This window comes from Bombus bifarius, unplaced genomic scaffold (assembly GCF_011952205.1).
Source record: "Bombus bifarius isolate JDL3187 unplaced genomic scaffold, Bbif_JDL3187 scf7180000009125, whole genome shotgun sequence".
In the NCBI taxonomy this organism is placed as follows: domain Eukaryota; kingdom Metazoa; phylum Arthropoda; class Insecta; order Hymenoptera; family Apidae; genus Bombus; species Bombus bifarius.
Genome location: NW_022884914.1, coordinates 2850290 through 2863265, shown reverse-complemented (window position 1 = coordinate 2863265; position 12976 = coordinate 2850290). Strand labels below are relative to the sequence as shown.

The 12976-nt window shown below is 41.0% G+C and overlaps 1 protein-coding gene across 1 annotated transcript in view; it reads left to right on the top strand.

Moving 5' to 3' along the window:
- LOC117213552 (semaphorin-2A) overlaps window positions 1–12976 on the top strand; it is a 553485-nt gene that overhangs the window by 34122 nt on the left and 506387 nt on the right. The window lies entirely within an intron of this gene.

Below are 12976 nucleotides of genomic sequence, written 5' to 3'. Positions count from 1 at the left end.
AACCCAGACACCCGATCTAACGGGGCCCTTAGATGTGCTACGGAATTATTTAGTGGTGCGTAAGCCACAGGGTCGGTTGGAAGGAAGGTTAATAGCTTCGATTCCCAGTAGTACGTTTACCCGGCTCTCAAACTTGCCGTTACTTCATTGGTTCTCAGCCTAGAATTGTGTAAATAATACATAATATGGTCTTTGCGCAGTTAAGCTGCTTGAGACTTTATGACTCCATCGAAATTTACGGTGCGTCGCGATACCGAAAGCTACGCGTTATTAACGTCCTATTCGATACTAAGCTTCCGTAGAGTTCTCTCGGTGTCGGTCTTAATAGAATTTCAAGCGCGATAAAAGGAATTCTATATTTGTTATTCGTAAACACTAGCTCAGGTCCCCCTGATAGCATAAATATTCTACTTCTTAAATTCTACTCTAGAAGGAATTTGTTTATATATGTATATATTTCCGCTGAAAGGTTTTAGGTCATTCGTATTTTTAATAAAACTGATATTTCATGTAGATTATGTATTTTAAATTACACGCGTTTTTTCATAAAATTGTTACTAATATATTAATATGGTATACTTCTTTTGTCGTATAAACTGTTAAGCTAAATGAGTTCTTAGAGTAAATATAATACCTGTTCTAACACTGTTAAGCGGGAATGAAGTTCGATTACTCTCGACGTAACAGTACCATGACCCACCAAATTCTAAATTATTCAAGGATTGTAACAGAGCTGTAGTACATTCAAACATCTACAGAAACGTACACAACAAGAACGTTCGAATACGAAGAACGGTCGGCACCTATTTTGTCACAGTTCGGTAGCGATTCATGGACACTTGATATGACAATTTCACGGTGATTTAATAGATACTCGGTATATTATGTAAATTTTGGAATTAGCTCGATAATTTCAAAATTATTAGGTGGGTGTTATTTAACTGGTCAGCGAGTTCAGGTTCATATACGCCGCAGCTACCGCAGATGGTGGCCGTTTGGTCGCTAAACGTCAAATCCACCTCTAGCCCTGGGCGAACGTCATGTTCGTTAAAGGTAACGACACACGTACAGTCACAGATATTTGTATGCGCAGTGGTGAGAATGACTGCGCCGGATATCAGGGTCCCGCAGTGCAGCGAACCTACATCGAATAAGCTTTCCGACAGAGGTCTACCAACACTGGCTAACATTGGTAAATTCTGGATCGCACGAAAGAGAATGGGACAGGGCAATGAAGAGCGGTGAACACCGAATAGAGGCGGTGAACGAGGCGAAGGAGTAAGAAGAGGAGAGCAATCGAGAGGCTTGGTTGGCATTAAACGGCCTTCTCCTCCGCTGCCATTTGCGCTCGAACCGATTGAATCCTTTCTGGATTAAAGCCGCTGCGATTCTTCCTGGCGCTGTCGATCATGGCTGTCTATCGCTTACCTAGTAGATTTGTACGAAAACTCGAAACGAATTGGCATGTGAATTTTCTACGTATATTGGTTCATAAAAGTGAACGATTACAATATACTATAGCAAATAATAATTTAACGATATAATAAATAAAATATTTGTTACAGCCACCGTAGAATTGTATCAAGACTCGAAACGAATTCATACGTGAATTCCATACGTCCATAAAAGTATTGCACCAATTACGGTATACTGTAATAAATAAATAATAATATAACAACATAACAAATAAAATATTTATTGAAGCCACTGTAAAATCGTATCAAAGCGTGGGACGAGTTGATATATGAATTTACCGCTTACGTTGACTCACATTGAACAATTTCTCTGTATATTGTAATAAATATAACGCTGTGCAAATACTCCTCGTAACCGTTGTCATATTATTGCATGATGAACGAAGTGAATGGGATGATACAAGATCTAGTAATCGAGACCAGATATCTATCACTCGCGTATTAAATCTGCTCATGTTGATTATAATAGTATTCGAGTGATGTACTACGAGGTTTACCAAGAACTTAAAACTTAGATGAAGATGTAGAAGAAACTCGCATGAAACAACAGGAGGAGGAAGCAGATGGGTGCGATACGCGGCGCATCTTGGAGGACGAACGGCAGCATTATATTATGTGCCGTGCGGCTAAATTGAATTCTCGCGCCGGCGCTTTCTGGAAATAATATTATGTTTTATGTGCCCGGCACCCGCGCAACCCTATTGGAATCCCTTAATAGGAATTTTTCACATTTTCCGCCCGTTCTCGACGAATAAGACCAGCGAGACGCAGCAGCATCCATTGGCACAGATTCCGATGCGCCAGGGGCGGGAAAACAGGAAGGAAAGGCGAAGGGATCTATCTAGCTCTCTCTCTCTCTCTCTCTCGTTTTCTCCTCTTCTTTTTTCCTCTCTCGTTTTCTCCGCGAGCAACGAAACGAGAGGACAGATGGGCCACAGGCGGCGGGGGTGGCAGACTGCCCCTGTTTGCTTTTGCTCTTTGCTTTTTCCCACGGTGATGGAAGCAAGGAAAATTCCAACGCCGCCAGCACCAGCATTCACCGCCGATATCAGCTTCCACCACCATCGCCGCCACCGTCGACGCCGCTACCGCCATCATCATCGCCGCAACTTTCCACTACTACAGATAAAAAGCTCGGGGAAGCTCCACTTTTCGAGATGGCGTGGTGCACGCGACGCTCGATAACACTTCAGAGGACGAAGTTAATTCCCGTCGAGCAGCTGCATCCAACCTTCGCCGGCTTCGGCCTTCCCGAACGCCCCGGAATATTTGAATTTAACGATGAACCTCTCCGTTTCCTCTTTTCGTTATTTTCTTCCTTGCTTTTTGCATGTTCCGCTTTTTATTCCTTCCGCCGTTTTCGTTTTCCTTTTCGTTCTCAGTTTTTGCACAGCCGACCGAGAAATGTGCGAGCTTATCGTATCCATCCGCGTACCTTTTCTCAGCGAAAACCGAACTGACGGTTTCGATCGTGCGTTCTCGAAATCCGTGTATCCCGATTGATAGGTTTCCCGATTGCTAGGAAAGAAACTGAAACGTTCAGCGTGCACTACTGGCAAAAGAATATTTTCTGGCAAATTCGTGAAATAGAGAAGGCGTATATCGATTATGGAATTCGTCTCAAATGAAATTCTATAATAAATATAATTAAAATACTGTCAGGTATCAATCACTTCCAAGATAGTAGTGGACGAATCAATGAATTGCTGTATAGAATATGTTCCCCTATCATAATCAATCAAAATATCAATCATGGTTGAATATCAAAATTCAATAATGGTTGAGTACCATAACGATACAATTTTCCTTCGTTTCAAGTTATGGTCCTCGCTAGCGTGAAAAATTTGAAATATCCGAGTCGTTTTAAGATTCGTCTATTAAGAATACACTTAGATCGATGAATTGGAATTTGAAGCAATGAAATATTAATCGCGAATATTTCTAAAAAAAAATCTATTATACGTGCTCCAAATTTCTAAAAACGAATTAACGAAATCTAGCAGTGTTTAACCTTTTACCTACATCGTTAACCGCCTTGTAAACTACGTACCAATTAATCCTTGCTCTGAATTCGTAACAATCATGTCAAATCCGATATTCAACTAGCAGAATATACAATAGAATATTCTACAGGGCTTCTAATCGATTCATCAAATAATAACGCATCGTTAGTGAAAATCGACGAGAAAACTAGAGAATTGGATAGAAGCGGTCGGAAGACGAAATAATTTAAGCGCGGACACGCGTGCTGCGCGCGAAGCACAAGTTGCAGTTTATTCGCGATTCAAAATAGTAAAAGCGATGATCGGTGAATGTAATCGTGAAAAACGTTTGCGGGTTGTACGAGTGAATATTTCAGGCGTGTATATCGGGCGTTCTGTTTTCAAGCAAGCCCACCGTGTACACAATGTTCTCGCGGTTAAATTCGCGATGTGCCATTGCAAACAATGCGCGAGCAACGAGGCTTCTAAACTATCTCGCGGTCTGTTCGTAACTAGAACGTGAATTTTTCAAACTTACAGATGTTTACCTGCCAACGTCGGCACACATTCAGCACGTTGATCGCGCTCGTTATCGATCCCTCGTTTCCTTCGCCGAGCGCCTGTCGTTATTGTACATTGCAAAGATTCTAATCGACCAGCGAATGCGATATCGATGCAATGCTCGTCGTTACACGTATTATTTGGGTCATCTACATAGAAAGTAAAACAAATTGGCATGTGCGATATAGTGGCACGTTACGTGAGCTACATTCATTATTTTACGTCGAGTGTAATTTAATCACATCGGGTCTTTGAACCGTCTTGCATAACGGATGCTAACAACGCATTTCAGGAAACATCGATTCGAATAATCACCTGTTGTCGTCTACACGCGTTCGAACTCCCTCTTAATCCAAATCATAAACGATGTGCAAAAGGTTAGGAATGTTTTCACGTGATTAATATACTCAGTGATCGAGAGCTGTGAGTTTTGGAATTCTATTTGATCCCATCATGAAAATTTTTGTTATTTTTAATATTACCGATATAGTTACCAATATGTTACGAACTTTGAAACACCCCGAGGCGTAAAAATGCATTAGGTAATAAATCTACCTTGTACCTCGCTTTCATCCAAACATTTGACAGTTCGGTGTTCGCTCATTCTGTCGAACGTTTTTTCGTTACTCGAAAGAATAACGAGAGGCTTTGCAGCAACGGCGAAATTATCATCCAGTCACATATTTTCCGGTTTTCGCCATGCTCTGAAATTTCGCAAAGTGTCATTTCACATCATGTAACTTCAAAAATTTGTTTACATCGTTCCACCATTACCACGGTGCACGTATTTTGTTCATTTATTTCGTATGTTCCTGCGTCGTTGCAACATTTCACGAGCGCGTTGAAGCTCACTTGTCGCTGGCTGTACGCCATCGTTTCGTTGAACAACGAGGGAAAAAAAGGGAAAAAATAGATTTTCTCCGGTGCAAGTTTTGCGTAAACACGCGACCAGTTTGTTCCGTTTGGATATGTGATAGATTTTTGGCGCGTTATCGACGTGCATGGCACTCGAAAACTCCGGAAACTGTCGACTATGCAGCTCGTCTGCAGGCTGGCCGCCGGATCGCGTTAGCATAAACGCATTCGGTCACGACAGTTATAGATAACGGTAGCATTCTGCGTTTCGAATGAGATTCAAATGTATTCCAAAGAGATGTTTCTTCAGGCTTGGAACAGCTCGCTGTTTTACGAGTTCATCCGCGGGCGCGCGCCGTTTCACGTATTTCGTTTCCGGCCGGCGGAATAACGACGGATACCGAGATACGATTTGAAATTACACCTTGATGTTTTCGTGAAACTTTATCGTTCGCCTTGGCGTGGATCGGTGGCGCGAAATGGCTGACGTTAATCAGCGGATTATGTGCCTTTAAGTGTTTCCTTTCTGCTACGCGCAACCGGAAGGATTTATCCCAGATCACTTTTCTCGCTGACTGATGGCATTATTACGCGCCGTGGAACTTTCCCTCGTCAACTGGTTGGCTGGTTGTATTTTATCGGGGGTGACAGTAGAAAAAATGACGAATGCCAGGATTTTGTACGTTGAACGTTACGGAACTGAACGATCGCGTTTTGTCAAAACTCTTCAGAGTGTAAACCAGAGAAACGTTTTCTTTTTATTCAACTAAACAAAATGGGAATTATTTTCATTTCGCTTTTATTTCATTAATGTTGTGAAAGTAACAGTTAAATAATTCGTGATTTAGTAATGACATGAAACGAACATAATAAAGAAATGTTGATTTTCCTCCTGTTATCCATTCTTCATTATGAATGGAACCGATGTATACTGACAACAATACGAGAGATATTTTAAAAATATTGAAAATAGCGTTTTATATAAATATTATAAACGAGGATAAATATTTCCAATTCACTCGATATTGCGTGAATATATGGTTTTTAATGGCATGTCACAAAGACAAATATTTGATTACATAATAATACATAATACAAAATTCTACCGTAATTAATGTTAAGATAACTTGATCCGACTTGTCATCGACCAATCTCCTGTATGTCGGATTAAGGTAGATTAATACTACTGTGGTATTTATTGATTCATGCGTGTTACTTGTCAAGCAAACATGCATCTTATTTTCATCACGTAGTTTTCAATCATTGACACATATTGAAGGAATTTTTAATAAGTAAAATGCATGTTTACATAGACATGTAAATAGAGCGAAATTGATAATCTTCAACGTGTGAGGCAATTATTACCTTCAAAGTAAATCAGTTATCCAGTAAATAAATTCAATTACGTTATAATCGTGGCAAATGAAAGAGTAAATACGCAAAATGTATAAAAGATATACCAACATTCAAGACAATTGGTTATTCATTTTGGCAATACGGTATACTATTTTTTTGCCCTAAAATCCTACCAGCTATTTTTCCACAGAAGTACTGAATTCACAGTTTCAACTTTATAACGTTTCAATCGATGAGCTTGATATTGCACTTTTTAAACATTCCTGTCAATGCCGAGCAGGCATTTAATTAGAAAACTAAAAAATGTTAATATTTGTTTTTGATCTGAATGTGTGGTAACGTACAATAAATTTCTTTATCCCGCTTTACTGTTTCGGTAACGAAATTTCACAACTTTCCTACAATGATTCAGTTCCTACTACATAACTTTATCAATAATCTATCCATCTAACTTTCTCCATCTATTCCATAGCTAACCTCGCCTATTCAAATATTCTGTCTAAATACTGTTTCGGTTCAACAGTTCCATTTACACGCATATTCGTTCCACTCGATTCGATGTTTCCCATACGTTCGAAAATTCTCTTTTTTCCATCTAGTAGAAACCCAACCCGAGAAATCTCCAATTTTAGCAAATAAATAAATATTCTCTATAAATATCCGAATGACGATGTTGCAACATATTTGTTTAGATACGGCGATTGATACGCAGGTTGTTGTCTTTATCCGATGTCCAGATACGTACTAGGTACATGGATCGAGGCTATGGTGCTTTAATACCTGCATAAATGGAACGGTGCTAAATCAAACGGTGTAGCGATTGGGTTCGCCCGATCGAACCTCATAAAAGTTCAGTTGTCGATAGTGTATGCGAGAAAGAGGAGGACAAAACCGCGAGGGAAAAAAGTAAGAGCTTATGATTGCGTGCTAAGGTTTCGTAAAGCACGTTTCTTGCCTTGAGACTTATCGAACTATCGGCTTTCCTTCCAAAGACTAACCCTCCCCTTCATTGGCCCAGATAAAGAAAGCCGCAGCCTCGTTTGTAGATGGCTGCTGGCTCGTTCCTCCGATGGCTCGACGTTTATCGACGAAAGATATATGGAAATTACGAGAATGAAGCAATTTCACCGTTTTCCCCATTTTTCTTCCCCTCCTTCGTGCCTCTCTTTCTATCTGTTTCCCCTACCTATTTGCCCGTTTTACGTTTCACTATGAAACTCAGGTAACGAAGAGTCGCCCTAGCGACGAGTTATTCGATGAGTCTAGGCTTATCCGCGAATCACCCAGAGGATGCACAGTACGCATAAAGCCGATCGTAATTCGATAGCTGAACGTAATCTTCTCTAATGACGGGATAGAAGTCGCGACGTGCTTTCGAGATTGAAATTCTTTTCTTGGCTCTTGGACTCGCTGCGTCATGTCGAACTTAATCGATCTGTGAAATTAAAGTATTAAATTATAGGGGGACGTTTAAGATCTCTTCTCTTTCCCACTCTTTTTATTAAAGGACTTTTATTAAAGGACAAGGGAAAACCGAATGGATCGCGAGTACCGCTACAAATTTGACCGACGCGACGCGAAGATTTTATTCGCCGACCAATAGCTTTGTTCTCGAGCGATCGTAACGGAAGCCTTTTGTCAATTGTTTGACGATGAAAAGTTTCGATTGGTCGTTATCTGTTGCGTTCGGTCGTGAAAGCATTTAACCGATGAAAGTTAATTTATCGTGATTTCGATCCATCGTGTTTTATCGTTTCCCCTTTTATTGGTTTTCGCACTCGCTTCCTATCTATACAGCTCTCTTTCTTTTTGTCCTTCTTCCTTGTTTACAAATGGTTAAAGTTCGCGACTGTTAGGAAAGTTCGATTTATCGCCCGACAAATCAGATACTCGTTTCCTTTAACGTGGTAAGCGTGGTTAACTTCACAGTGAAATTCCCTAATTTCATACTTTATTGAAGATATAACGAACAATATTATTTCACAGCAGCTACTTTCCTTTGCGAATTTTATTCTAATCCAAGTACAAATCTAGGTACGAAGAAAATCAAAGGGAACGTAAATTTTGTTTCTTTTCCATTTGAACCAAGTCAAAGATAAGCCGAGTATCGTAATGAAGCATAGATAACGGGGAAAAAAAGAAACTGAAAGGACCAAATTCTTTAACTTAACAGCACCAAAATATATGAGAGAAGATGTTAATGTGGTCATAATAATTATTGACCGTGATCTTATTAACGTCTCTTATTAACGTATCCGTGTTTCATTTTCATATGAAACGAACGTTTAACGAGAGGACCGTGGACATCGGAGTTGGCCGATTAGAAAGTAGACACGCGAGAAAAATAGAGGGCGCGGTGAAAACGTCGTGTCACTGCACTTGTCGTTGGCAGGGGCGCACGAAACGAAGCGGGGGTTGCCGCGTTACGTCAGCGACATCGGAATTGCAAAAATTCACGTGCGGTCCACCCGTTTTTCCTCGACTTTCGCTTGTTTTCTGCCTCCTTCTCCCTTTCAACCGATCCTCCACCGACCACCGCACATTTTCTCCATTTGTTTCGTCTCGTTATACACGACTGAACGAGAAATTCTCATTTACAACGGAATGTGCGTGGTGGGCACGTCGGTGATACGAAAGCCTCGGGACTTGGTATCATTCACGCTCCTTCGTTGGACTCAACAAAGCCGAATATTGATTAAACCGTGCCGCACACAGACTGCGTGCGGATAATTAGTAGATGCACGGAGTTTTAATGGCCCTTTAATAACACGCAACATCAAATTAGAAGGGTGGGGTCGTAGACCCTTCCCGTTCTCGCGCTGCTTTTCCATCTTTTCTCTTCCGCGATATATTTCACCAGCCATCGTCGTCGTGCAGAGCAGTGATTACTCGCGGCCTTGTCAAGCAATTTCGCTACGAACGGTCATCCGACTAACTTATTCGGCTAATAGAGTTATGAGACCTGGCGCTTATTAAGAAGCATTCTACCGCAGCGTTTTGGTTGTTTATATGTAGTCTGCGAGTGGATTTAAGCGAAATGTTGCGTTTCATGGTAGTGTTAGGTCTCTAGGTTACGTATCTCTGTCCTGAATGTATCTGAAGTAAGAAATCCTCGTAGAACGAAATATGTGAAATAAGCGAAAGTGTTAGGTGTGAAGAATATGTGTGTCTTAATTACGAAGTGAAGTAAAGTCAGATATTGTGAATTTTATTGTCGAGCGACGATTTATTAACCAGGATATGTGTTACATAAATCAGATGTATGATTTAATCAAGGAATATTCCACGTATCCTGCGCGTTTACTGTAAATAAGGATATATTTGCTCATTAAATATGATCTCATTTTCGCAGTATATTATGTGAACTTTGTAATGCTTCACGATATAAACTTTGTTTTCCTCTTGTCGAGTTTCTGCTTGCTAGCAATTTCCAACAAAAACACGTGCCTATTAGACGAAGCTTTAATCATTGATCGAAAGGAAAAATATATACATTGAAAACAAAGAAAGTTGTTAAGGAACGATAAAAAGGTTAGTGGAACGTTTTCAAGTTTTTTTTTTTTTATCAGAATATCAACGATACAATCGACGGCGAGCTCTTCTGGTCTAGCACGTCGGAAATGAAGAAAAATTAACCGAACATGTACCTACTTCATTGCGTGAATTTCGTATGAGAGGCCAGTTGAAATGGTTATTCGTAATGTTTGCCAAGTACGCCACGCTCTTTGTGCGGTATAACTGGCCGTTACGTTAGCAGCGCAATTATGGGCTGCACGAGCCACCGTGTCATGAAAGAAATACATTAATACGACGTTAAAGCTCGTAAATTATTAAGCGTACAAACGTCCGGCGAAATTACGGGAGAACGATCCACCAGGAGGTCTACGGCGAGCCACGGTGAAAATTTAATAACGCACGTTCGTCCTGTCTGATTGCAATCCAATTAATTACACGGGGATATTTATTAATCGGTCGTTTCCGAGTTGCGGACCCGAACGGGCTTATTGCGTTTGCTGGGCAAACAGACGAAATTGCAGAACGTTCGGGGCGGGAGTCCGACAACTTTTCGAAGTTAATTTTATCATATACACGATAGAATACGCTTGGATCCTTGAAAAACCATCGAATTATTCGAACGCAATCCAACTTAAGACAGTTCTCTTCAATTTTTTCAAGTTTCCTGTCTATCCCTATTATTCTTTTTTCTCTCCGCATTTTTCTCCAGTTATTTTATTACCTATTTCGTACGATATGTTTATTCGACCAATCGCGGGGAGACGTAATCGCAAGGAGAGACGTCAACGGGGGTCGTAAATCCCCGTTACGATTATAACAATCGACACCACGAATTGATCGATCCCCTGATTTCCGTTGAGATAATAGGGGTGATTGAGGTTGTATAACCCTGGGATTCACAGAATTATAAATTATATATTTCCAGCACTTAGATTACACTGACGTAGAGAAATAAGCAATTAACAACTTGTCGCACGAAGCTAAGATAGATATATGCGTTAGAGCAGGGCTCTTATAATTAGATTTAGTGTATTAGTGGACGTAGCACTATGAGATTTAGGAGAGGAAATGTATGCTCGACAATACCGAGACCGGCTCTCGCGTTATGCTTAGACTGCCCCGCTGGGCATTAGCGTATACTTAGTAGTTGACTTTTCCACCGATGTAGAAGAAGTGAAGTTGAGTGACGATGCTGTGTCCGAGGAAAGCTAAGGATGGGTGTGTCTAGCGCACGGGACCATCGGATTTGTTGGTGCCGATGTTATTTAGGAGAGTGAGGGAATAGGCTTCGTTTTTAATTGGTTAAACGAAGGGTCTTAACTGCCCTCGAGAGAAAGTGGTTAGTGGGAGGAAAGTTGCAGCGTGCGTGAGAAAAACCAACTTTCCCTTGTCCAGCCGTGGTAGACAATAGTGTTTAGAAATTCCTCGGAACCAGATGTTTGTTTTGTTTAAAGGACCTTGGCAGGCAAGTGACTCGGGTTTATGACGGATGCTTCAGGCTATTGAGGGTACGCCGTACGGAAGAGCGGACATCTGGTGTCCGTCTGGCCCGCGGTGTGTGACCTGGGCCAGGCAGAGAGTCGCCCGGCGTAACACGATATATTACGATGTATTAATATATGTAGTATCGTGAGTGCTTAAGCTGTAGATGTCGCTGCTTTTCTTCTCACTTTTGTATCGTGGAAGAAAAATCGGACTCCGGTCACCGGGATTCGAACCCCGGTCCGAACGTTCGTAACCTAAGGCGCTAACCACTGCGCTGCCGTTGTCCGACACTAATTAGTGTCGAGTGGTGGTATTTGCTATCGAGTGCCGCCACGGGCCTTTTTCCACGATACTACATATATTACGCGTCCGTTATGCCACGTTTCCCGAATAAAATTGCATCTATGAACGCGTGTTCTCTTCTTTTCAGAATTATTGGGCGATCCTGTTCGAGAAGTTTATTCAAGGCGTACCGTTTACGCTATTCACAGCGACCCATAATTTCAAATTTACGTAGCACGAATAGGAACAGCCGAAGTTAAATAGAGTCGGATATCGAAGGATATGTTGAATTTCCACGACTAGTAGTGGATTATACGATTCTGTTTGGGTGCTCTATCCGTGACTGTCCATAACGGACCGCGGTTTTATTTTGTCCGAGTAATCTGAACCTTTTTCAATTTCTGTTCGAACGATAACTCCGGAAAAGCACTCTTGCTCTCTCTGCTCTTTTCTCTTGGTGTTTATCTGGTTCTCTAACTATCGTACCAACCGTGGCAACGATAATTTGTTACAATCGATCTTGCCAATGAACTGCGAGTACAATTTTCGATGAATCGCAGAGTAGGTTTGTCTGCGGTGGTTCATGCAAGAACTCGAGACGGGATTATGCATCGAGCGACTCGATAATTGGTGGTAAAGAAATGAATTGGTCTGTGCTAAACGATCTAGTCGGAATCGTGCAAAGTTAATCAATCGTTTAACCGTACTTTGCTCGTCCGATAATTCACCGCTTCGAAGTCTATTAAAGTACACATAGTTTAATATCATTGGGGAACGATCCGGGAACCACTGTGGGAGCGAAACCTCGAACGTGGCTAATTCTCTTGCTCTAAAATCAACCGTAATTTCCAGGAAAAAGGAGGAGGTGAGATAGAGACAAGGACGTTACGAACGAAAAAGAAGGAGAGAGATAATCTCGTTTATGTAGTTCTGTCTTGTGGATTATTATTAATTTATTAGCGGTTTGTAGCGAGCGTACGCTGTATTACTGGCGCGCAAATCGTTAGCGAAAAATAATTAAAACGAGAGGATTTTATCGAACCCATATAATGGCAATTACCGAAGGGTACCAGCTCCAAAGCAATTAAACCCAGTTCGGTTTCTCTCTCGTTGTTGCCTAGCCGTTTGATCTGTCCATAGAGAAAAGCCTGCGTCTGCTACCGATACTTTGCTGGTCGATAGTATCACGATTGGCATGCTTCTCGATAATTGTTACATCGTCTTTTGTAAAGCCGGGAAATACGATATATCGATTTTTAATACTCATATAGTGATCTTTGTGTCGACGTTTCTACGTATTACAGATATTAAATATAAGGTAGTAGAGTTGTAGCAATTTTGCTTTCTACGACTCGGTATATTCTGCGTCATCTCTTTGAACACCTTTTTCATTTATTCTAATTTAGTAGCTGCTTGTTTTTTTGTTATTCGTGTCTATGAGCAGTCGTTTGATTCGAATCGTAA